Below are 24,108 nucleotides of genomic sequence, written 5' to 3'. Positions count from 1 at the left end.
AAAGTAAGTAAAAGTAGTAAAAGTAAGTAAAAATAAGTAAAAGTAGTAAAAGTAAGTAAGTAAAAGTAAGTAAAAAAGTAAAAGTAAGTCAGTAAAAGTAAGTAAAAAAGTAAGTAAAGTAAAGTAAGTAAAAGTAAGTAAAAGTAAGTAAAAAAGTAAGTAAAAGTAAGTAAAAGTAAGTAAAAATAAGTAAAAGTAGTAAAACTAAGTAAAAGTAAGTAAAAGTAAGTAAAAAAGTAAGTAAAAGTAAGTAAGTAAATAAGTAAAAGTAAGTAAAAGTAGTAAAAGTAAGTAAAAGTAAGTAAGTAAAAGTAAGTAAAAGTAAGTAAGTAAAAGTAAGTAAAAAAGTAAGTAAAAGTAAGTAAAAGTAAGTAAAAGTAGTAAAAGTAAGTAAAAGTAAGTAAAAAAGTAAGTAAGTAAAAGTAAGTAAACGTAAGTAAGTAAAAATAAGTAAAAGTAGTATAAAGTAAGTAAGTAAAAAAGTAAAAGTAAGTCAGTAAAGTAAGTAAAAAAGTAAGTAAAAGTAAGTAAGTAAATAAGTAAAAGTAAGTAAAAGTAGTAAAAGTAAGTAAAAGTAAGTAAGTAGTAAAGTAAGTAAAAGTAGTAAAGTAAGTAAAAAAGTAAGTAAAAGTAAGTAAAAGTAAGTAAGTAAAAGTAAGCAAAAATAAGTAAAAGTAGTAAAGTAAGTCAGTAAAAGTAAGTAAAAAAGTAAGTAAAAGTAAGTAAAAGTAGTAAAAGTAAGTAAAAATAAGTAAAAGTAGTAAAAGTAAGTAAGTAAAAGTAAGTAAGTAAGTAAAAAAGTAAAAGTAAGTCAGTAAAAGTAAGTAAAAAAGTAAGTAAAAGTAAGTAAGTAAATAAGTAAAAGTAAGTAAAAGTAGTAAAAGTAAGTAAAAGTAAGTAAGTAAGTAAAAGTAGTAAAAGTAAGTAAAAAAGTAAGTAAAAGTAAGTAAAAGTAAGTAAGTAAAAGTAAGCAAAAATAAGTAAAAGTAGTAAAAGTAAGTCAGTAAAAGTAAGTAAAAAAGTAAGTAAAAGTAAGTAAAAGTAGTAAAAGTAAGTAAAATAAGTAAAAGTAGTAAAAGTAAGTAAGTAAAAGTAAGTAAGTAAGTAAAAAAGTAAAAGTAAGTCAGTAAAAGTAAGTAAAAAAGTAAGTAAAAGTAAGTAAATAAGTAAAAGTAAGTAAAAGTAGTAAAAGTAAGTAAAAGTAAGTAAGTAAGTAAAAGTAAGTAAAAGTAGTAAAAGTAAGTAAGTAAAAGTAAGTAAAAAAGTAAGTAAAAGTAAGTAAGCAAAAGTAAGTAAAAGTAAGTAAAAATAAGTAAAAGTAGTAAAACTAAGTAAAAGTAAGTAAAAGTAAGTAAAAAAGTAAGTAAAAGTAAAAAAGTAAGTAAAAGTAAGTAAATAAGTAAAAGTAAGTAAAAGTAGTAAAAGTAAGTAAAAGTAAGTAAGTAAAAGTAGTAAAAGTAAGTAAAAGTAAGTAAAAGTAAGTAAAAGTAAGTAAAAGTAAGTAAAAGTAAGTAAAAAAGTAAGTAAGTAAAAGTAAGTAAAAATAAAAGTAGTAAAAGTAAGTAAGTAAAAAAGTAAAAGTAAGTCAGTAAAAGTAAGTAAAAAAGTAAGTAAAAGTAAGTAAGTAAATAAGTAAAAGTAAGTAAAAGTAGTAAAAGTAAGTAAAAGTAAGTAAGTAAAAGTAAGTAAAAGTAAGTAAAAAAGTAAGTAAAAGTAGTAAAAGTAAGTAAAAGTAAGTAAAAGTAAGTAAAAGTAAGTAAAAGTAGTAAAAGTAAGTAAAAGTAAGTAAAAAAGTAAGTAAGTAAAAGTAAGTAAAAATAAAAGTAGTAAAAGTAAGTAAGTAAAAAAGTAAAAGTAAGTCAGTAAAAGTAAGTAAAAAAGTAAGTAAAAGTAAGTAAGTAAATAAGTAAAAGTAAGTAAAAGTAGTAAAAGTAAGTAAAAGTAAGTAAAAGTAGTAAAAGTAAGTAAAAGTAAATAAGTAAAAGTAAGTAAAAAAGTAAGTAAAAGTAAAAAAGTAAGTAAAAGTAAGTAAGTAAAAGTAAGTAAATAAGTAAAAGTAGTAAAAGTAAGTAAAAGTAAAGTAAGTAAAAGTAAGTAAATAAATAAATAAATATGATTAGATAGATAGATGATAGATAGATGATAGATACCACTAAATAAATAAATAGATAAATAGATAAATAAATAAATAAATAAATATAAAAGAGGGAACCACTAGGTAGGCGATTCTTTTTTTTTTTTTTTTTTAAATATAGGAGATTCTTGTAAGAAATTCAGCTGTGATACAGAAGCATTATCGAGGGAGATGAACAATCTTTCCCTGCTTCCTTCCCTTTGGGGTTCGCCAGATGTTTTCTTCTTAACAAGATTTTATTTTATTATTTTTTAAGATTTTATTTATTTATTCATGAGAGACACGCAGAGGCAGAGACCCAGGCAGAGGGAGGAGCAGGCTCCATGCAGGGAGCCCAACTGGGGGGGGGGGCTCCATCCCATGACCCCGGGGTCAGGCCCTGTGCCCAAGGCAGAGGCTCAGCCCCTGAGCCATCCAGGCGCCCCTTAGAGAGATTCCATCTTTATTTCTCATTCAAAAAATGTGTGCTTTCGCATAATCCTTCTTTGTTTTATAAGGGAAATCCCAGAGAGATATAGATTACATAAGAAAGATAATCCATGAGTTGTCAGATACTCTATACTTGCTTAGTCCTGAGGTCAGTCCAGTTTCTGGCCTTTATTTTATGGGAGGGAGAGAGAATCTTAAGCAAATGCCACAGCGGTTCGGAGCCTGATGCAGGACTCAATCCTATGACCCTGAGATCATGACCTGAGCCAAAATCAAGAGTCAGCTGCCTGGGCCCCTGGGGGGCTCAGGGCTTGAGCGGCTGCCTCCGGCCCAGGGCGGGACTGGCGGAACCTCAGGGTCCCGGGATCCAGTCCTGCATTCACTCCCTGCATGGAGCCTGTTTCTTCCTCTGCCTGTGTCTCTCATGAGTAAATACATAAAACCGTAAAAAAATGAAATAAGAGTCAGCCACCTAATCAACTGAGCCACCCAGGCACCCCCTTTTTCCTTTATATAAATAATACTAAAGCCTAAGACAATTGAAAGATTTTGTGCAACTGTTGTTGGGTATTCTGATTTATTGGTATGGATCTTAACTGGACAAACTCTACTTCTACTTGTTCTTTCTCCCCTGTCTTATTCTGTTCGTATGTATATGCTTATACTACAACTAATCATAGTTAAATTAGTATAGATTTAGTATATGTGCTGCCGAAGCGAGCACATAAATAAATAATACAGATTTAATAAGCAACCCAATATTTTACAAAATACTCTCCAATAGTTTTGCTTGTGGTGTTTTTTAAAAAAAGATATTTAGGGGCACCTGGGTGGCTCCATCTGTTGAGTACCAGACTTGGTTTTGGTGCTGGTCGTGATCTCAGGGTTGTGAGATCAAGCCCCATGGCAGGTCGTGCTCAGCATGGAGTCCACTTGCCCCACTGCCCACCCCCCCACACTCCTCCTCCCCCACACAGGCACATGCATGGTCTCTCTCTAAAATTAATAATTTATTATTAATAAAATTAAGTAATTTAATTTATTAATTGATAAATAAATAAATACAATCTTAAAAAAATAAAAAACAAAATAGAATTTGATAAAAACTAAGGAGTGCCTGGATGTCTCGGTTGTTTAAGCAGGTTCTGGTAGTGATCCCAGCATCCTGAGTATGCCTTGAGACGGCTTCCTGCTTCTTCCGCTCCCTCTGCCCTCCACCCACCTCACTGTGTGCGCACACTCGTGCATGCACTCTCTCTCTCTCTCAAATAAATATATAAAATCTTTCCAAAAAAAGAAAAAGAAAAAAATTAAAATAAAAAAATTAAAAGATATCTAGGCACAATTTATGCATAATTAAAGAAAGGTACTCAAACGTATTTGACTTGTCTAAGATAGAGAATATTTGGTTAAATGAAGTAGTAAATAAATTATTTTCTACCAAAAAATTTGCCTGAGCTTGAAAAGCAAGAGGAATCAGCACTTGGCATTATGAATGCATTTTCTCAGGTGTCATAGGCACGTGAAAATTGGATATTCCACTCTACTCATAAATTGGACATAAGCCTCCACCACTTGGCAGCAAATTCCTCAACAGAAGGAACTCTATCTAATCTCTTCCAAAATGTCCTAAATAAGAAAATAAAATAAGTAGAATTAAAGCTGTACGATGCTAGGGCACATTTATATTTCTGACAACTATGGATTATTCAGTAAGACCTCTCAGTGCACCAGTAAGCAGGGAGCACGGAAAGCTAATAAAAGTAATGAAGTCTTTGTAGTACATGAACTCACTGCTATTAAATCTCTTCTGAGAAATGGGATGAGCCTGCCAAGTTTGTTGGGAGGACAGCTGAATTTGTAAGCTGGTGAAGTGAAAATAAGTTGTGCCATGTGGCAACAGGGGCTGAAGATAATGGGTGTTAATGCTCAGGTACTGAATGCTTTATCTAGCCTTCAAATTCATGGAGGAGTGATGATGACATAAAGCTGGATTTATCATATCTGTACTTGTCAGCAAAATCTAGAAAGAGAAAAAAAAATCACAGTTTTATAGTATACAAAGCTTGAGCACATCATGACCAAGATTGAGCCACATAATGTAAACTTAACATTCTTCATCCCATGACTGATAGCATTTGCCATCCCTGCCTAAGGCCTGTTCAAGTGTCTTAGTCATCCAGAGCTCCTGGAAAGCCATGAGGCTGTTGAAGTCTTTGGAAAGTGCTACCCAAGTGTCTATCCATCAAAGACCAAGCAGGAAACAGCACACTCTAGTTTAGTAAAGCTTAATATACAAAGGTGTGAGCAGGGTGCATGGAAACCACAAAGATAGGGCCGTACGTGCCCTGAGGGCCTACGGGTGGGGCTCATTTATCACGCCTGGAACAGAAGTGTCAAGGGAAAGAAGAGGTCACTGGAATCTAGAGCCAGAAAGGGCTGTGCAGAAAATGTCACCTTGCAGGAGCTGTGACTTTCAGAAGAGAGACTCAGCCAGTCTGAAGTCACCCCGCAGGGAGGGGGACAGAGGAGAAATACCCCAGCTTCCTCTTCCCTCTACTCTCCAGCAGGTGCCGCCCATTGACTGGACCCAACTGAAACCCCCTGAGCAGAGAGCCCTTTGAAACGGTCTCTCGGGCACAGTGCAGGGTGGAGTGATCTGAAGGGGCACACGGAAGGTACCCAACCTAGTGGAAAATCAGCATTCGTGTCTGAAGTAACCTCCAGTTTTGCCTAAGTCTTTATTTTATAATTCCCTAGATGATATTATTCGCTTGGTTTCCTCTCCAGCATGAACAGTTCTAATGCAAGCCTGGGTGAAGGACATTAATCCCCAAGAGTCAATTTCCATTAGCATTTCCAGGTAACATTATCTCCTGTCTCCTCATAAAAATCAAGAATTCTCACCTAAATCCCCAGGAGAATATTTAGTTTCATTTTACAAAGAATGCCAGTTGTTGAGTGGTGACTTTTTTTTTTTAAGAGAATAATTAAAGCTCTCAGCTTTTCCTTTTACAAATCAGGTGAGCAATGTACTTACTCTGAACAATGACAGTTTTTTGGCTGCTTGTGAACTCTGGAAATATTGATCAGTTAAAAATATTCGGACGCTTGCATCTCCTGAATTTGCTTACTGCAGCCCTTCTTCCTGGTCGGTCAGGAGAGCACCAGCAATTTTGTTATCATGATAAATTGTCCTCCCTGGTAGGTCACTCTTTTTTACCTAAAGTCACAATTTGCTCCTTCCTCTAGGTCACAACCTGATTTTTCAGGGTGACAGATTTATTGCTTGCTTTGTGCTCCAAAAAACAAATAGCCAACATTGCTCAAAATACAGTACTGTCACAATAACTTTGGATATTTCCCAATGGGAATAAGACCCGGCATTTGTATTCCTGTTTGAATACGGTCCAGTGAGAGAGAACATTTCCTCATTTCTCCAAATCTGGGCTGCAGAATGGGAGTCAGGATTAAGTTAAGCTGCCAGTTTTAAGCAACTGATAAGCAAGTACTTCTTGGCATAGTCTTGGGGGAGCTCTTCTTCTTTTGAGAAAGCACCAAAAAGCAGAGCAAATGCTACTTCTGACCTCCAAAGGAAGCGTCTTCTCTGATGGCACATTTTCCTCAGACATCGTACAAGCTCAAATCCCCCATAAAATTTCCCTAAAACCTGAGAATGAAGCTGTAATGTGGTTGCAAGAGATGAACAACACCGCCAGTCCTGTTGATAAAAAACCCGTGCTCAGTCTTTCATGCTTCCTTCCCCAACCTGCGTCTGGATATGCTGCAAATGTCCAACCCTGCCTGGGGCCCGGCTCCCGCACTGAATACTTCTAAAAGCTGTGTGGCCTCACAGAGGTTCCTTAACCAACCTGTGCCTCCATTTCCTCACCTGTTAAATAGAGATGATTATAAAACATACTTTATAAGCTACTGCCTCTAAAGCGTGTAAAACAAGGCCTTCCTATGCAAGGATCAGATCATTTTTATATATTCAGTCTGGTGGAAATCAAGTGGCAAGTGGCCCTTGTGGTTTTCATTTCCCAAAAGGACGGCTCACATCTTTTGCCATTTTTCTACTCTGGTTGTCAATGCTCTTCTTATTCATTCATTGAAATTCTCTCTGTATTCTGGGCTAAACATTTGTTACTTGTATGTGTTGTAAATGTGGCTACTCTTTTTTTGAGGGGCAGGGAGTGATTGGCAGAACCAGCTGAAGCTTTTGGGGGGGAATACACACCTAAATGGCTTTTACTTGAGGGCAAGGGCAAGAAGAGGTACCCAGGGCCGTAGGCTCCCCTTACCCTCCCTCCTCCAAGGGTAGACTGAGGACTGGGGGCTGAGCCTCAGGTGGGTCTCCTCTTTCCGATGCTGCCCTGCACAGCTCCTCCCCCACCGCGAGGCTCTATGGGGAGGCTGGGAGCAACCACAGATGATTGCAACGCCAGCCTCCCATCGTGGGCCTCAATCTGCTTCACAATCACAGCCTTGGAGGAGTTGACCCAGCGGGAGGAAGTGGAGGCCCGGCGTGGAGGCTGCAGTGGAGGCCTGGGCTCCCGGGGCTGCAGGGGGCGGAGCTCAGCCCCTGGGTCTGGGTCTGGACACTCGGGCTCCACCCCTAGACTCCGCAGGGGCTCACGGGCCGCGGGGGCTCCCCGTCCAGGGCCAGCTTGGGGTTCACCAGCGCCTGGGACGCTCCCAGAAGTGGTGCCCCGACCCGCTCGCTCCAGCCCAGGCAGGTGGGCGTCGGCGTCCCTAATGCCAGCTCCCTGCGCTGCCCAGTACCAGCCAGGAAGGCCTCCAGGGAAGCCCCTGGCTCCAAGGGGCTGGAGCCGCCCAGTGTCCCGGTTCATCTCACGACTCTGTCTTCCTGCGACCGCGGTCATCCGCGTGCTTCCCAACCAGCGCCAGCAGCCCTCAGGGTGCACCCGGTGTGAGCCGCGGCCTGGCTGCGGCCGGCGATCGCCTTGCACCGGCCCTTGACCCGGGCGACGATGCCATCTGGTCCGGGGAGCAGGGCTGGCCACGGGCGGGCAGCGGCTGCGGCCCTTCGTCCCCCCACCCCCACCCCCGCAGCCCCACGACGCCCTCCGGACGGTCCCCACCGCCTCCCTCCGGCCAAGTCGCCCGCGGCCTTCCTGACCAGGACAGTTGGCGTCTGCATCTCTGCGCTCTTGGGGCGCTTCCTCCCATGTACTCCGGAGCCCTCGGCCAGCCCCGCCTCTGGACGGGCTCTCCCGCAGCTCTCCTCCTGGGCCCGAGCTCTCCTCCTGGGCCCGCAGCTCTCCTCCTGGGCCCGAGCTCTCCTCCTGGGCCCCGCAGCTCACCTCCTGGGCCCCGCAGCTCACCTCCTGGGCCCGCAGCTCACCTCCTGGGCCCGCAGCTCTCCTCCTGGGCCCGCAGCTCACCTCCTGGGCCCGAGCTCTCCTCCTGGGCCCGCAGCTCACCTCCTGGGGCCCGAGCTCTCCTCCTGGGCCCGCAGCTCTCCTCCTGGGCCCGCAGCTCACCTCCTGGGCCCGAGCTCTCCTCCTGGGCCCGCAGCTCACCTCCTGGGGCCCGAGCTCTCCTCCTGGGCCCGCAGCTCTCCTCCTGGGCCCGCAGCTCACCTCCTGGGCTCGAGCTCTCCTCCTGGGCCCGCAGCTCACCTCCTGGGCCCGCAGCTCACCTCCTGGGCCCGAGCTCTCCTCCTGGGCCCGAGCTCTCCTCCTGGGCCCGCAGCTCACCTCCTGGGCCCGCAGCTCACCTCCTGGGCCCGCAGCTCTCCTCCTGGGCCCCGCAGCTCTCCTCCTGGGCCCGCAGCTCACCTCCTGGGCCCGAGCTCTCCTCCTGGGCCCGAGCTCTCCTCCTGGGCCCGCAGCTCACCTCCTGGGCCCGCAGCTCTCCTCCTGGGCCCGAGCTCTCCTCCTGGGCCCGCAGCTCACCTCCTGGGCCCGCAGCTCACCTCCTGGGCCCGAGCTCTCCTCCTGGGCCCCGCAGCTCACCTCCTGGGCCCGAGCTCTCCTCCTGGGCCCCGCAGCTCTCCTCCTGGGCCCGAGCTCTCCTCCTGGGCCCCGCAGCTCTCCTCCTGGGCCGCGGCTTCTCCCGGGCCAGGCCAGCAGCCGCCACCCAAGGCCATGCAGCTCTCTGCCGCCTTAGCCGCGGGCTCCAAGCCGCTTTCAACTATTGCTCCAGGCTCCATTCAGTCTCCAGAATCCCATTCACCTGCTTGGTAAAGGAGGTAAATTTGCTGTTAAGATTCTTGAACTCCTTCTCCTATGTGTGCACAGCCTGGATCTTGGGGTCTGCCTCCAGCTTAAGGGGGCTCAGCAGGCTTTGGGGCACTAAGAGAGCTGCAATCCCCACCCCCCCCACCCCCGCCGTTTAGTCCCCAATCACGCCCACGGTGCCAGGAGCCCCAGAAGCTGCTGCTGCCCACCCAGGAGAAGACCTGAAAGCTGATGCAGACACCAGGCCAGCTCATGTACAAGCTTCTGCTGAAGGCCCAGGGGCCGGGGGTGGATGCTTTGTAGGACCTCTGTGTCACCCTGATGGACTTTCTGGAGGCTGCAGTGGGCAAACCAGAGATTGGAGATGGAGCTAAGAAGCTGCTTCTAGGCCTGGTGTTCACTCTCTTTATGATATGTATGGTATACGTTTTGATCTCAGGAAAATAAGAATTTTCAAAATAGATCCACCAAATACTTGAAAGTCAATGCCCTAATAATTGGCATAAAGTATTCCAAATAGACTGCCCACCTTCATAAGACAATTGCCAAGTCCTTCTCTTGATTTTTACTGAATCAGACTGGCCTAAATGTTACATCAAATTATTAAATCAAAGCAAACTCATGGGGTGACTAAGTAGCTCAGTCACTTGAGCCTCCATTAGGCTACCACTCTTGACTTCTCAGGTCATGATTTCACTGTGGTAAGATGGAGCCCCACCTGGGGCTCTGGCTCAGCAGGGAGTCTGCTTGAGATTTTCTCTCTGTCCCTCTCCTTTTGTCTCTCCTTCACTCTCTCTCTCTCTCTCTCTGAAATAAATAAATAAATCTAAAAAACAACAAAAAGGTAAATTTAATATTGATAATCATCAATAATAACATACCCAGGGATACACAGAATAATAAGCACAATTCCTGACTTTATCTGGTTTAACATCCAGCTGTGATGAAAGAATAAACACATTAAAAATGTTTAAGGTGTGCCTGAGAGCTCAGTCAGTTAAGTGGGTGGGGGTCTTGATTTCCACTCAGGTCATGATCTTGTGGTCAGGGGATGAGTCCTGCCTTGGCTCCCTGTTCAACTGGGAATCTACCTGAGATTCTCTCTCTCCCTTTCCCTCTGCCCCTTCCCTTGCTCACCCCCACTTGTTCTCTCTCTCTCTCTCTCTCTCAAATAAGTAAATAAATCTTTTTCCAGAGAAGTAAAAACAATTTTTTTATATTATAAGGTAATATAAATTTCAGATAGTACACACTACCATATATATCATTTTAGTTCATTCCTGTATTCAGGAAACCCATTTCATAAGTCACACCAACAAAGACAACAAAATGGTGAAAATTCATTTCCCTCAAGGATGGTAATCCTTGAAAAGTCACAATTTATAGTGTCCAAACCATGAAACAACAGGTTTTTCTTATTGGAATTAGCCCATGGATAGATAGGAATATTGTTGTAGGCTCAGTGTCTAGGAGAATGATCGGGCTGTAGTAAATCCCTGTTCTCTTTCTCTTATCCTCGCCATCTGCCATTTATGTATGGTCTCAAACATAAGCATATTGGGCAACTCTTAGCCTTCAAAAAAAAAAATCTCATTTCTGTGAACATTTTTGAGTTTTTCAAGAATATTTCTATATAAGTCTTGAGGGGTAAACGCAAGTTGGTTTTAATTATTTTTATTCTTAATCGTCTTCTGATCCCAATATGGCCTCTGTAGACTCAAAATATTTAAAGTCTAAGTTGTTTGTTTCAAATCAATCCAACTTTGGATTGTTCAATATCAGTCATCAGAGAACAAGAAATATTTTAAAACACAGTTTTCTCTGGGTATTAAAAATATATTTTACAGGCATGTGGATGACTTAATTAGTGTCTGTTTCTTGATTTCAGCTCAGGTCATGATCTTGAGGTCTTGAGATTGAGCCCCAGGTCAGCTCAACACTCAGTGCAGAGTCTACTTGTCCCTCTGCCTCCCTCTGCTTTTTCTCTCACACACATGCATGCGCACTCTTTCTCTCTTTCAAATATATAAATAAATAAATAGAATCATTAAAAATATGTATTTTAATAATCAAAATTTATTCCTAAATTCTTATAATAACTGTTACAAGCCAAAAGACCAGTTGGCAGAACAGGTATTTAAATTGATTTATTGTTTTAATTCAACAAATGTGTGTAATAATAATAATAGTTCATGGTAAATAAGTGTCTATGTGCCAGGCCTTGCACAAAGCTCTATCTGAATTAGGGCTTAGCTATTCAAATCAATAAATGCTTCTTGAGGGACGCGTGGGTGGCTCAGGGGTTGAGCACCTGCCTTTGGCCCAGGGCGTGATCCTGGAGACTTGGGATTGAGTCCCACATTGGGCTCCATGCAGGGAGTCTGCTTCTCTCTCTGCCTGTGTCTCTGCCTCTCTGTGTATGTGTCTCTCATGAATAAATGAATAAAACCTTTTAAATAAATAAATACATGCATACATACATACATACACACATACATACACTTCTTGGGTACCTAGTATGTGCAAAGCACTGTCCTAAGCATTTGGAAATCTATAAAGATGTCAACACAAGCGATTATGCTACAAGATAGTATAGAGCTATTAGGTATCACAGAAGAAACACAATTGCTTTGGTAGCTCAAAAACAGGAGTGAGTCTATCTCTAGAGGAATCTGGAAAGGCTTCATGAGCAGATGTGAGCACATGGTGGCTTGAAAACCCAGAAAGTCCCTCCCCCTCCTGTCCTCCACACACAAACCACAGGGACTGTCCCATAGGCTTTAAGCAGAGTCACCATTGCCCCAGAACACAGCCCACACAACTCCACCCCCACCCACACAGTTCTAATCTCCACTGCCCTGTGCATATGATCTTTTCAATGCAGACTTTGTGTTTCAGTCCTGCTTGGTGGTGGTATCACCTGCTCATGAATTGGTTTGTGGTCACAGCCCATTCTAACCTCAGCATTCCCACCCCCACCCCCTGGAAAGATCTGTTAAGACCCAACAGATCATGTCCATGTAGCCCTTTAAGCTTTACAAAGTATCATCCTACATAAGGAAATGTATGGAGATTGAAAGGTATGTCATTATGTCACTGAAACCAGGTCATAAAAAATAAAGATAGCAAAAACTAGGGGCTTGTATTTGGCAGGAGTTGTGAACATGCAAGCCATTTGTGGGAAATAGCTTGGGCACTTAATGACACCCCTGACTTCAACCCACCCGTATTTTTTCAATTTACATTTTGTAAGATGATCTATAATGACATGCCATCAAAAAATAAATACTTCCACAGGAATCAGGAGAATTTTCCAAGGTCCCGTCCAAACCGCTCTGTACACATTCATAATGTGAATAACAGAATTCCTTTTCTTCTGTCAGTCACTGGGTTTGTTTTCTTTTTGTGGCCATCAGAAGCTCCCAAAGAGATAGCTCAGAAAATATCATGAACAGGGAGCTAATTGGAATGGACTTTGCTACTCCTTGGCTTGTTTGAAGAAGCCAATCTCAAGCAAATTTCAGAGAATAGGGAGTGAATTCACAAGCCTCTGTCATAATTCCCTCTACACCATTCCCAACCCCTCCTCTTCTGTGCATGGTCGCCTCAGAGGGAAATAAAACCACAGCTGGGCCTTAGTGGTGGGCACTGGAGGTCTGTAATGAAAATATTCTTTCCTCATTATTACTTCCGGAGACCAAGGAGTCCAATGGCGAGACTTTCAAGCAGAAAGATGGAGATCTGATCTGCCATTGAATTACCATTAGTGCTCACCTCCGTCAAGCCTTTGGTTTCTTCTGCTGTACAAGGGTAGGGAGTAAACCAAACATTCTCAGAGATCCCCCATAATTTTGACATTTTCTGACTAGATTGCTCTCCATCCTAGACAAGCTGGTTTTCCACACTACCCATCAAGTTATACAAAGGAAGGAATTCTTATAAGTGACAGAACTTAGATTTCAGGTCAAAATTGTTGTTAAAATTAAGAACGGCTCTCCGTGAACTGAGATAAAGCAAGCACCACCTCTCAGTTTGATAGGACCAAAGTGACTCCCTCCATGATAAACTCAAATCAAAAGCATAAAATTTTTTTAAGTTAAATTTAAAGCTTCTTGGCCAATCCTGTTCCTGCATTGGGGCCCCTGGCTGGATCAGTCAGTAGGGCCTGCAACTCTTGATCTTGGGGCTGTAGGATTGAGCCCCACATTGGGTATAGATTACTTAAAAATTTTTGATCTTCAAATTCCTGTTACTATATTATTGAGTCGTTCAAACACTTAAAAAATAAAATGTGTTGATGAGATCCCAGATAAAGATGCCTACTGCATAAAGACAGGCGGTGCCACTCCTTCCCATTTATTCTCCGCTGGCATTTACAGGCGGGCCCACCCTTACCCAGCCAGAAACATACCCCCGGAGACTTTATCTTTGCCCCGACTTTATTTTCTTCTTTAGTACTTATCATCATCTAACATAAGACATATTTTATTTACTTAACTCATTCTCTCCTTCTAGGAAAGCAGAGTTTTGTCTATTTTATTCATTACTGTATTTGTTACATTTGGAAGAGTACCTAGCACTGGATGGATGGATAGTAAGCACTCAACATTAATTTGCTGAATGCATAAATAAATATTATAAATATTATTTAGTGTCTTTCGCTGTAACAGCTGCCACTTTTAAATGAGTGGCCTCTGGGGCAGCCCTGGTGGCTCAGTGGTTTAGCACCTGCCTTCAGCCTGGGCATGATCCTGGAAACCCGGGATGGAGTCCCACGTCGGGCTCCCTCCATGGAGCCTGCTTCTCCCTCTGCCTGTGTCTCTGCCTCTCTCTCTCTCTCTCTGTGTCTCTCATGAATAAATAAATAAAATCTTTTAAAATAAATAAATAAATAAATAAAAATAAAAAACCTGATACATGAATTTGTTATCAATGGTCACAGGTTTCCTCTGGAAGGTCAATAGTAAGAGATTAGGAGTGCAAGAGATGGGGACGCCTGGGTGGCTCAGAGGTTAAGCGGCTGCCTTCCGGCTCAGGGCGTGATGCTGGAGTCCTGGGGATCAAGTCCCACATCGGGTTCCCAGCGTGGAGCCTGCTTCTCCCTCTGCCTACGTCTCTGTTTCTGTCTCTGTGTGTGTCTGTCATGAATAAATAAATAAAAAATCTTAAAAAAAAAAAAAAAGGAGTGCAAGAGATGTATTGGTGACTAACACCCATACAGAAAGAAAATCAGAGGAAGCCAGATGGGCAGAGCTAAATGTCAGACTGAGACATACACTTGGCAATGTCTCTGTCAGCCCAGCAGGGAGTATAGAGCAAAGATTTCCCAGTAAACGGGCTTCATGTTGGGCAAAATTGTTGGACCTCCTATGCCTTGCTTAGACATTGGTGGAGATCCCTCCAAGAAGAGTATGACCTCAGCTTGAAAGCTGAGGCCAGGGGCAGTTGGGTGGCTCAGTGGTTGAGCACCTGTCTTTGGCTCAGGTCATGACCCCGGAATCCAGCCCCCCATACAGCTCCATGCTCAACGAGGAGCCTCCTTCTCCCTCCCCTTCTGCTTCCCCTCAGCTCATGCTCCCTCTCATTCTCTCTTAAATAAATAACTAAAAATCTTTTTTTTTTTAATGGGCTCCAAAAATAGTATAAGCTTTAATAACATCAGTAATAGTATATATTAAGACAAGATGTATTAATATACTATCAACAATATATAATGCCAATATTTATCGATAACATCATGTATTAAGTGTATTTCTCCCAAGGTGACTATTGTTAAGGAGAGGGTATTCAAAAAAAAAAAAAAAAAAAAAAAAGGAGAGGGTATTCATTATTTGAATACATCAGTTCTGGCATATTTGGTTTTCAAAAACTTATATTTTTAAATTTTATTTATTTATTCCTGAGAGACACAGAAAGAGAGGTAGAGATACAGGCAGAGAGAGGAGAAGAAGGCTCCCTGCAAAGAGACTGATGTGGGACTCGATCCTGGGAATCCAGGATCACACCCTAGGCCAAAGGCAGACGCTCAACTGTTTAGCCACCCAGGTATCCCTGGTTTTCAAAAACTTATAACCATATGACTTTGGAATCATTACTCCTACATATACAGGATATTGATTTCTTTTTTCATTTTATTAACATCAGTTTTCAGGATTTCTTTTTTTTTTTTTTTCAAATTTATTTATTCATGAGAGACACAGGCAAAGGAAGAAGCAGGCTCCCTGTGGGGAGCTTGACGTGGGACTCAATCCCAGGATCCCAGGATCATGACCTGAGTGGAAGGCAGACGCTCAACCACTGAGCAAGGCACCCAGGTTCACAATTTCTAGGATTTCTAAATGGACTACTTTTTTTTTTTAAGATTTTGTTTACTTATTCATGAGAGACACAGAGAGGCAGAGACACAGGCAGAGGGAGAAGCAGGCTCCATGCAGTGAGCCCGATGTGGGGACTCGATCCCGGGTCTCCAGGATCACACCCTGAGCCAAGGGCAGCACTAAACCCCTGAGCCACCCGGGCTTCCCTAAATGGACTACTTTTTTTTTTTTTTTTAAAGAAAGATTTTATTTTATTTATGTATTCATGAGAGACACACAGAGAGAGAGGCAGAGACACAGGCAGAGGGAGAAGCAGGCTCCATGCAGGGAGCCTGATGTGGGACTTGATCCTGGGACTCCAGGACCACGCCCTGGGCCGAAGGCAGGCACTAAACCGCTGAGCCACCCAGGGATCCCCCCTAAATGGACTACTTTTGACTCAATATTTGTCTTTTAACAAATTATATAGGAATAGTAAGAGGTAAATTATTGTCCTAATATGCTAATATAATCTAATTTTTTTAATATAATCTAATTTGAACTCATGCAACCAAGACTCTGCAAAATGTCAATGACTTCACAGCATTTCAGTAAAATGAGTAAAATGAACAAATTCCATTAGATATAATGCAAAGAAAATGCCTGAATTTTTTGCTTTTACCATTTCGTGTGTATATTCTAATTGCAAACGATACATTTTAAAATGAGATTTGAGGGATGCCTGGGTGGCTCAGCGGTTGAGTGGTGGTCTCTGATCAGCGCGTGACCCGGGGTCCCCAGATCGAGTCCCACATTGGGCTCCCCGCAGGAAGCCTGCTTCTCCCTCTGCCTGTGTCTCTGCCTCTCTGTCTCTCATGAATAAATAAATAAAACCTTTAATAAAATAAAATAAAAATAAAAATACCTGTTCTTGTGAGGCTTATAATACAATGGAAGAAAGACATACCAAAAACGTAATGCGTGTAGAGATGCTATACTCTGTTTAAAGGTCACAAGTGCTAAAGGGCAAAATAGAACAGACGGGATATTGGGAGTGCAGAGGACGGGGCTGCATGTTTAAACAGGATAGTCAGGGTAATCCTCCTTGAAAAGTTACCCTTTGAGCAAAGATTGAAAGAAGTTGAAAAAACAAGCTGTGCAATTATCAAGGTAGGGCAGAGCTGCTGCAAAGGACCTGGTGCAGAAAGGGGCCTGGCCAGGGAGCAGCAAGGGGACCGGCGGCGGGACTGGGGCAGAGTGAGCAAGGGGGGAGAAGCACAGCAGATGAGGCTGGAGAGTGCGCGGTAGGATGAGAGGGGTCACAGACCCTATGAGACACTGTAGACCTTGGGCGTTTAGGGAGTGAGATGGTAGCCAGCGTCCAACAGAATGGCATGGTGTAGACATACACACATTTACCTAAGAACCAATCTGGTTATTTTCTTCCGAATATGTTGGATGAGGGGAGGAGACCAATTAGGCTGCTGTTAGAATAAACCAGATGAGATCTTGATGGTGCTTGGAGCAGAGATGGTAGTAAGGGTTGAGATTCTAGATACAGGGGCCCCTGGATGGCTCAGCGGTTGAGCATCTCCTGGCTCAGGGCGTGACCCTGGGGGCCTGGGATCAAGTCCCGCATCGGGGTCCCTCCGGGGTCCCTGCAGGGAGGCTGCTACTCCCTCGGCCTATGTCTCTGCCTTTCTCCCTGTGTCTCTCAGGAATGAATAAATAAATAATCTCCAAAAAAAAAAAAAAAAAAAGAGATTCTAGATGCATTTTGCAGATCAGGATCTCCCGACAGTTTGATGTATTAGTAGAGAAACAGGAGCGCCTGGTGGCTCAGTCGATTGAGCAATGGATGCTTGATTTTGGGTCAGGTCATGATCTCAGGGTCCTGAGAGCAAGCCCCGGGGTGGGCTCTGTGCTAAAGTGGATCCTGGTTAGGAGTCTCTCTCCCTCTCTCTTTGCCCTTCTCCCTCTCTAAAAAAAAGTTAAAATAATAAAATAGGCATTAAAAAGAAGAAGAAGAAGAAAGAAGAAGAAGAAGAAGAAGAAGAAGAAGAAGAAGAAGAAGAAGAAGAAGAAGAAGAAGAAGAAGAAGAGGAAGAATAGGAAGAAGGAGAAGAGGAAGAAGGAGAAGAAGAGGAAGAAAGGAGGGCACCTGGGAGGCTCACTCAGTTAAGCATCTGCCTTCAGCTCAGGTCATGATCCCAGGGTCCTGGGATCAAGTCCCACACACATCGGGCTCCCTGCTCCACGGGGAGCCTGCTTCTCCCTCTCCCTCCACCTGCCACTCCCCTGCTTGTACTCGCTCTCTCTCTGTCAAATAAATAATAAAATCTTAAAAAAAAAAAAAAAGAAGAAGAGAAAGAGAGTCAATGGAGTCAATGATGTCTCCAAAGCCTTTGGTCTGAACAACTGAAAGGATGAGGTTATTATCAAGCGAGGAGGAGGAGGCTGAGAGTGGGTGGAGCCGGGGATATAAGGAACCTCCAGAATTCCATGTTGGATACACTAAGCAGGACTTTCCAGTAGAGAAGCTGAGTAGGCACTTTGGAATATAGGCCTTTTGGCCCTCCTCTGGGTGCGTCAGGGCCAACTCTCCCAGGACTGTCTTCTCTGAAGGAAAAAATCATATGGAAAGGTTTGAAAAACGTGTCTTTTAGATTTTTCTACGTTGAGGACCTGATGGCTCAGTCGGTTCAGCTCAGGTCATGATCCCAGGGTCTTGGGATCCAGCCCCACAAGAGGCTCCCCACTCAGGAGGGGAGTCTGCTTCTCCCTAGACTCCTCCCCCCCCTCATGCACTTGGTCTCTCTCTCTCTCTCTTAAATAAATAAAATCTTTAAAAAAAGATTCTTCTTCTACCCTTAATTTACTCAGCTGGTATTTAATTTATTGTATGTGTCACGCAGTCCTGAAGGTGCTGATCCCAATGCAAAAAAGAAAACAAAACTAAAGTCGGCCCTCACCAGACATATTTCATCTTGTCCAGCTCCATGATTCTGCAGAACGACGTGTCCAGAGGGAGAGCTAAAAATCTGAGCCTTCCCAAAGGCTAGTCCTTTGGGAATGAAAAACAAGGTTTTTCTGGTTTTCTGCTTGCTTGTCAACCATTCCTTGGAGAATGTGAGCCAGGTAGTCAGTGTGAGGGCTTTGTGGAGCATCAGCATGTGAGAAATCGAGATGGAACATAATTGTCACCAAATTGCCTTTTCTAGGGAACTCCCTGGAAGAAACAGCCAGAACGTGAGTTTTCTAGCTAAAAGGAAAAAAAATGTTGCAACTACTCAAATCAATAAATGACTACCTCTATCATCCCTGTGGCCACATGTGTGGAAATCTCCTGGCAGCACAGCCAGTATTTGTGCTAACATTAGCATGCTCAAGGGGACTCAGAATGTGCTGTTTACGTGGTCAGGTCCCCTCGAAAGCCTCCCAGCACCCCCTCCCACCATCTCTTGGATGAGCTTGACACATCTGCAGGGTAAAGGAGAGAAGGCAAAGCCCTTTTTCCCCACAAGGACCAGGGCTGAAATGGTCTCTAGAACCACCTCCCCCAGGTGCTGCTCTACCACGTCTGCCTAGATTAACAAACAGAAGATTGAGTAAGAGAGGAAACCCAGTAGATTACACAGACAACCTTTCTGGATCTCGGGGCCCGAGTACTTGGTGTTCTCTCTGCCTGATATTCCCCGGGATATTTACTTAGCTGGCTGCTTCTCACCAAAGCTTCTGAAGCTCTTCAGCTCAGAAAGGCCTTCCTGGATCCCATCTTCTAAAGTAGGATGTGACATCCTGCAGCCTCTCAACAGTCCACAGTGACATAGCTGCCCTCCCGGTGTCACTGCAGGTGTCACTCTGAAATGATCCTGATTATTCAGTTTTCTTTTTTCAATCTCACTTGAATATAGGCTCCAAGAGGGCAAGCTTGTGTCGGTCGGCCTGACTCCCCACGACAGGGCCAGGGCCCAGGACGGTGCCCAACAGACACTTATTATCCGAGGAGCAAACGCTGGACCTGGATTATCTGGGTGGTGGTCCAGGGTGCCTGAAGCCTGAAGATCATTTTTCAATTGCTCCATGTCAATGGATTAAATCCCTTGAGCAAATCAAAAGTAAGAATTGTGGCAAATATCCAGAGAATTCAGGTGCAAAAACCTTCTTTGACCTCAAATACCCATTTCAAGAGAAAGTCATCTTTCCAGTTCCTTTGGTTCTTGACTTGACTTTGTGTAAATCAGGCTATAAACAGCTTCTTTTCCACTGGAATAGATTTTCTCCTCCCTCAATAATTGGGAAGTTTTAAATTAGCAAAACTTCTAATGAATTATGGATATATGGGTAGACCATTTGGGGTTTTGTGGGGGTTTTTTTGGGGGGGGGAGGGGTGTTTGGTTTTGTTTTTTTACTCCTAGAAAAGAATTAGACCAGAGAAGCCTTGGTTCTAGATTCGATTCAGCTGATTCTCAGTTATGAGATCCTGACTTTTCTGCACCTCAGTTTCCAATATTTTGAATGACAAGCTTTAGCTAGTATTAGGTAAAGTTTCTTCTTTAAAATATATGATTCTAAGAATTACATATTTTTCTACAATGCAAAGATGATTTATGAGAAAGATTCTATCTCATGGGGAGCCAGGGGTAAGATAGTTCTTTTTAAATCATTTCTTAAATACACTTACTCATCTGTTGAATTTTGTTCACCACAAAATATTGAAGATTTGTGTAAGTAATAACCTGAAAGGATTTTGTACATATTATTTACAAACCACAGTGCTTCAATTGGGTTAAAGAGTTAAATATACAATAACAATAGCTAATATTTATTTGCATAGATTGTACTATGTGTTTCAAAGTATCTTAATCCCTACATCAGCTTTATGAAGTAGGTAATCATATAATCATTGTACAGATGAAGAAACTGAGGCACAGAGAGGTTAATGGGGGTCCAGGGCGATGGAACTTCCATCCTGGAACCTTGGCCTCGTTCATCCGTAACCTCACCAGGAAGGCTCAGGCGCTGGTGAAGCTGCTGTGACCTACTGGAAGCCTCGATTGGCCACATTTTGGCACTATGCCAGGGTTGAGCTGGTTCCTCCAACCCCTGCTGAGATCCTTACAGTTATTTAGAGTTTGAAAAAAGTAGTCAAGAGTGCTCAAACTGGTAGCTTCCAACAGCTCACAGTTAAGGAAGCTCTGAAAGGTTTGGTGGCCACCGAGGTGTGGATGTGGTTTGAGGTCGGCGAGATCATAGGCAAGCGTGGCATCATTGGCTATAATGTTTGAAGACCAATCTTTAACATCTCTTTCTATGTGGCTTATTATTTGAGTGTTCTCGGGCCATGTGTGATCAGACTGATATTTGAATAAAATAAGATAATGTATCAAAAAAAAGGGGGGGGGGTAATGGTCTCGCTGCGACTCACACAGCTCGGAAATGCCAAGTGAAGATTTGAACTGTATGCACAGCTCCAGGACTCACACACTTAATCACCAAGGTATACTGCCACTGAGTACAGGACTTTTCCAAATCCAGAATGGGGAAAGATAATGTAAGTATTAAAAAAAAAAAAAGGAAGTTAACAAATGTTTTGATATGTAGATTCTACTTAAAAAATGAAAATGGAGAACTGAGTGGGAAAAATTAGAGAGGGAGACAACCATGAGAGACCCCTAACTCTGGGAAAGGAACTAAGGGTTGCAGAAGGGGAGGTGGGCAGGGAGATGGGGTGACTGAGTGACCACCGAGGAGGGCAATTGATGGGATGAGCACCGGGGGTTATACTATATGTTGCCAAATCGAACTTCAATAAAAATAAATAAATAAATAAATAAATAAATAAATAAATAAATAGCTCTATGTCAGAAAAGAGCATACATATTCATTTAAAAGGCAAATAATATCTTGGGAAAATACTTGCAACCTTTATGACAGACAGGCTTATGTCCCTTTTACAGAGAGCCCTTTAAATAAGAAAAAAGCTAGGGCAACTGGGAGGCTCAGTGGTTGAGCCTCTGCCTTGGGCTCCTGGGACCCAGTTCCTCATGGGGCTCCCCGCGGGGAGCCTGCTTCTGTCTCTGCCTCTCTCTCTCTCTCTCTGTCTCTCATGAATAAATAAAGTCTTTAAATAATAATAATAAATAAACAAGAAAAAAGCCAATACAAGACAAGAAAAATGAACAAAAGATATCAATATACAATCCAAAAAGAACACTGAATGAAAACAAAATTTGAAAGACTCTTCAAACTCTTGGCTATGAAATAAATGCAAATCAAAACAACAAAACAATGTTTTGCCTATAAAATTTATGTTTTTCACACTGGTATTTTTACTGAGGCAACTCATGGTAATACAAATTGGTACACCTTTCTTGATTTTTTTTTTTTTTTTTTTTTTTTTTTTTAGTGACTACCTGGAAAAATAATCATTCATGAATGTGGGAAAATATTGATAATTGTGAAAATCTTGATGATTTTTGAAACTCAGTGACAGGAATGTGGGGCATCATTGTATTGGACCTAACTTTTGTGTTCAAATTTTTTCATACAAAAATATTTTCAAGAAAAAGTTTTTAATTTAAAAATGTATAATACTTAAAGAAAAAACATTTAGTACTTTATAATGCAACTCAAAAAGCTTCTGTATAAGATTACTCCTCTTGTTCTTGTTTATAATAGCCCCCAAAACCTAACAATAGAAATGTGTTTTTAAAACAGTAGTGAGGGGATATATGGGGGGGCTCAGTGGTTGAGCGGCCGCCTTTGGCCCAGGGTGTGATCCCCAGGTCCTGAGATCAAGCCCCGACATCGGGCTCCCTGCATGGAGCCTGCTTCTCCCTCTGCCTGTGTCTCTGCCTCTCTGTGGGTCTCTCATGAATAAATAAATAAAATCTTAAAAAACAGTAGTGCCAACTTGCTAAGATGAAATATTAAGTGACTATCAAAAACCATTTTTACAAAGAATGTTCCATGGCAGGAGAAGATATTCCTGGTAACATATCAAGTAAAAACAAACAGAAACCAAAGGATTTTGTGTTTCTCAAAAAGACATTTATGTCCCCAACAGGGCTGGAAGAAAAACATTCTCAAATTATATACAGATTTTCTTTGATGGTAGAATTATATTTTTTTATACTTTAAAGAATATTTTCTGTATCTTTTTAGCTCTTCAGATAGTCATGTTAGAGTGAGGGTAGAATATAATGTAAACATTGAAGATGGGAGGTGGGGAAGCAGGAGCAAGAAAGAGGATCACAGGGCAGCCCGGGGAGGGCTAAGCAGTTGAGCACCTGCCTGCGGCCCAGGGCATGACCCCGGGTCCTGGGATGGAGGCCCACGTCGGGCTCCCTGCAGGAGCCTGCCTCTCCCTCTGCCTGGGTCTCTGCCTCTCTCATGAATAAGTGAATAAAATCTTTATAAAAAGAAAGAGAATCACAAATGAAACAATTCTCTAATTCTACTTGAGCCTATTTTTTTTTGTTTTTTTTAAATTTTTATTTATTTATGATAGTCACAGAGAGAGAGAGAGAGAGAGGCGCAGAGACACAGGCAGAGGGAGAAGCAGGCTCCATGCAGGGAGCCTGACGTGGGATTCGATCCCGGGTCTCCAGGATCACGCCCTGGGCCAAAGGCAGGCGCTAAACCGCTGCGCCACCCAGGGATCCCTACTTGAGCCTATTTAGTTGGGTATCCCTGAAAGCGCTACTGCTGCGAAGAGATCTGTACCCTAAGCATGATCCCGGGGAGAGGGACACCACCTCGCAGCCACAGGCCCACGCCCTCCCTCGGTGGGGGGGCTCTCTCCGCATCAGGTGCTCGCATTCTGGAAGGAGCAGCAGGTAAGCAAGCCTGAAGCACCGGAGACCCCAACCTCTCGGGTAGGCCTGGGTCACCAGCTGCGCCCTGAGCCCAGGCAATGCTGTCCCACCCTCGCCCCAGGGTGAGTGCCTTATAAACAACAATAGTCTTTTTTTTTTTTTTTTAAGATTTTATTTATTTATTCATGAGAGACACAGAGAGAGAGGCAGAGACACAGGCCGAGGGAGAAGCAGGCCCCATGCAGGGAGCCCGATGTAGGCCTCGATCCTGGGATCCCCGGTCACGCCCTGGGCCCAAGGCAGCCGCTCCGCCGCTGAGCCCCCCGGGGGGGGGGGGGGGGGGGGCACAACAATAAACTTGCCAGCCGATGGGAGAAAGAATCACTCCTCCCGTTCTTTTCTTTTCTTTTCTTTTCTTTTCTTTTCTTTTCTTTTCTTTTCTTTTCTTTCTTTTTTTTTTTTTTAATGTTCTTTCAAAATGGAAAATCTGCATGGCCCAACTCAACAGCGTGTGTGCTGAGTACTTTTTCCTGTGGTGGGCCACCGAAGGTTCGGGTGTGAAGATAGACAAGCTGGCTACAGTTGTCTGATAAATGCTCCGCTTCTCCAGATGGAAGAAATTTGAGAAAATTCAACAGAGTGTCAAAATGTTTACGAGAAATATGAGATGAGAGAGTTCTGGGATACAGACCAGATAGACAAAATAAACGAAGTTAGTCCTTTGCCACCTCTGAGGTCTCATTACAAATCTTTTAACTCCCTGAACCGGGAGCCTGAATTTCCTCGACCAGCGGGGGAGCTGGGGTCTATCCAAAAGCATACACAAAAGGTGTCAGAAAAGCCTTGTCCCGAATGATGTAGGGCCTGCTATCTTCTCCTGGCCCTACACGTCCACCTGCTCGGGGCCCAGGTCCTTCCTTCTGCACCATCTTCTTGCCAAGGTAGTACCGTGCCTGCCCAGGTAGCGGGAACTCTGGAATCCGTAGCCTGCACAAGGCCATCAACTCGTACGAGGGAGGGACAAATAGACTTGGAGGTTGAGGTGATATATTTTATGGCCCATTTGAAGGGCGACAGCCCCGCTAATAATAGGAACGTGACTTTTGGGGATCCCTGGGTGGCGCAGCGGTTTAGCGCCTGCCTTTGGCCCAGGGCGCAATCCTGGAGACTCGGGATCGAATCCCACGTCGGGCTCCTTGCATGGAGCCTGCTTCTCCCTCTGC

At 43.1% G+C, this 24,108-nt stretch overlaps 1 long non-coding RNA gene across 1 annotated transcript; it reads left to right on the top strand.

The window, feature by feature from the left end:
• The first annotated feature begins 22,689 nt into the window (after nucleotides 1–22,689).
• On the top strand, nucleotides 22,690–23,612 carry LOC112667127 (uncharacterized). Its single transcript, XR_003141061.3, has 2 exons — nucleotides 22,690–22,906; nucleotides 23,394–23,612. It is a non-coding gene; the product is annotated as an uncharacterized LOC112667127 (long non-coding RNA).
• Nucleotides 23,613–24,108: the final 496 nt, after the last annotated feature.

Source organism: Canis lupus, chromosome 7, assembly GCF_003254725.2.
Source record: "Canis lupus dingo isolate Sandy chromosome 7, ASM325472v2, whole genome shotgun sequence".
Taxonomy (NCBI): domain Eukaryota; kingdom Metazoa; phylum Chordata; class Mammalia; order Carnivora; family Canidae; genus Canis; species Canis lupus.
Note: the sequence above shows the minus strand (reverse complement) of the source record. Positions and strands in the feature narration are given on the sequence as shown.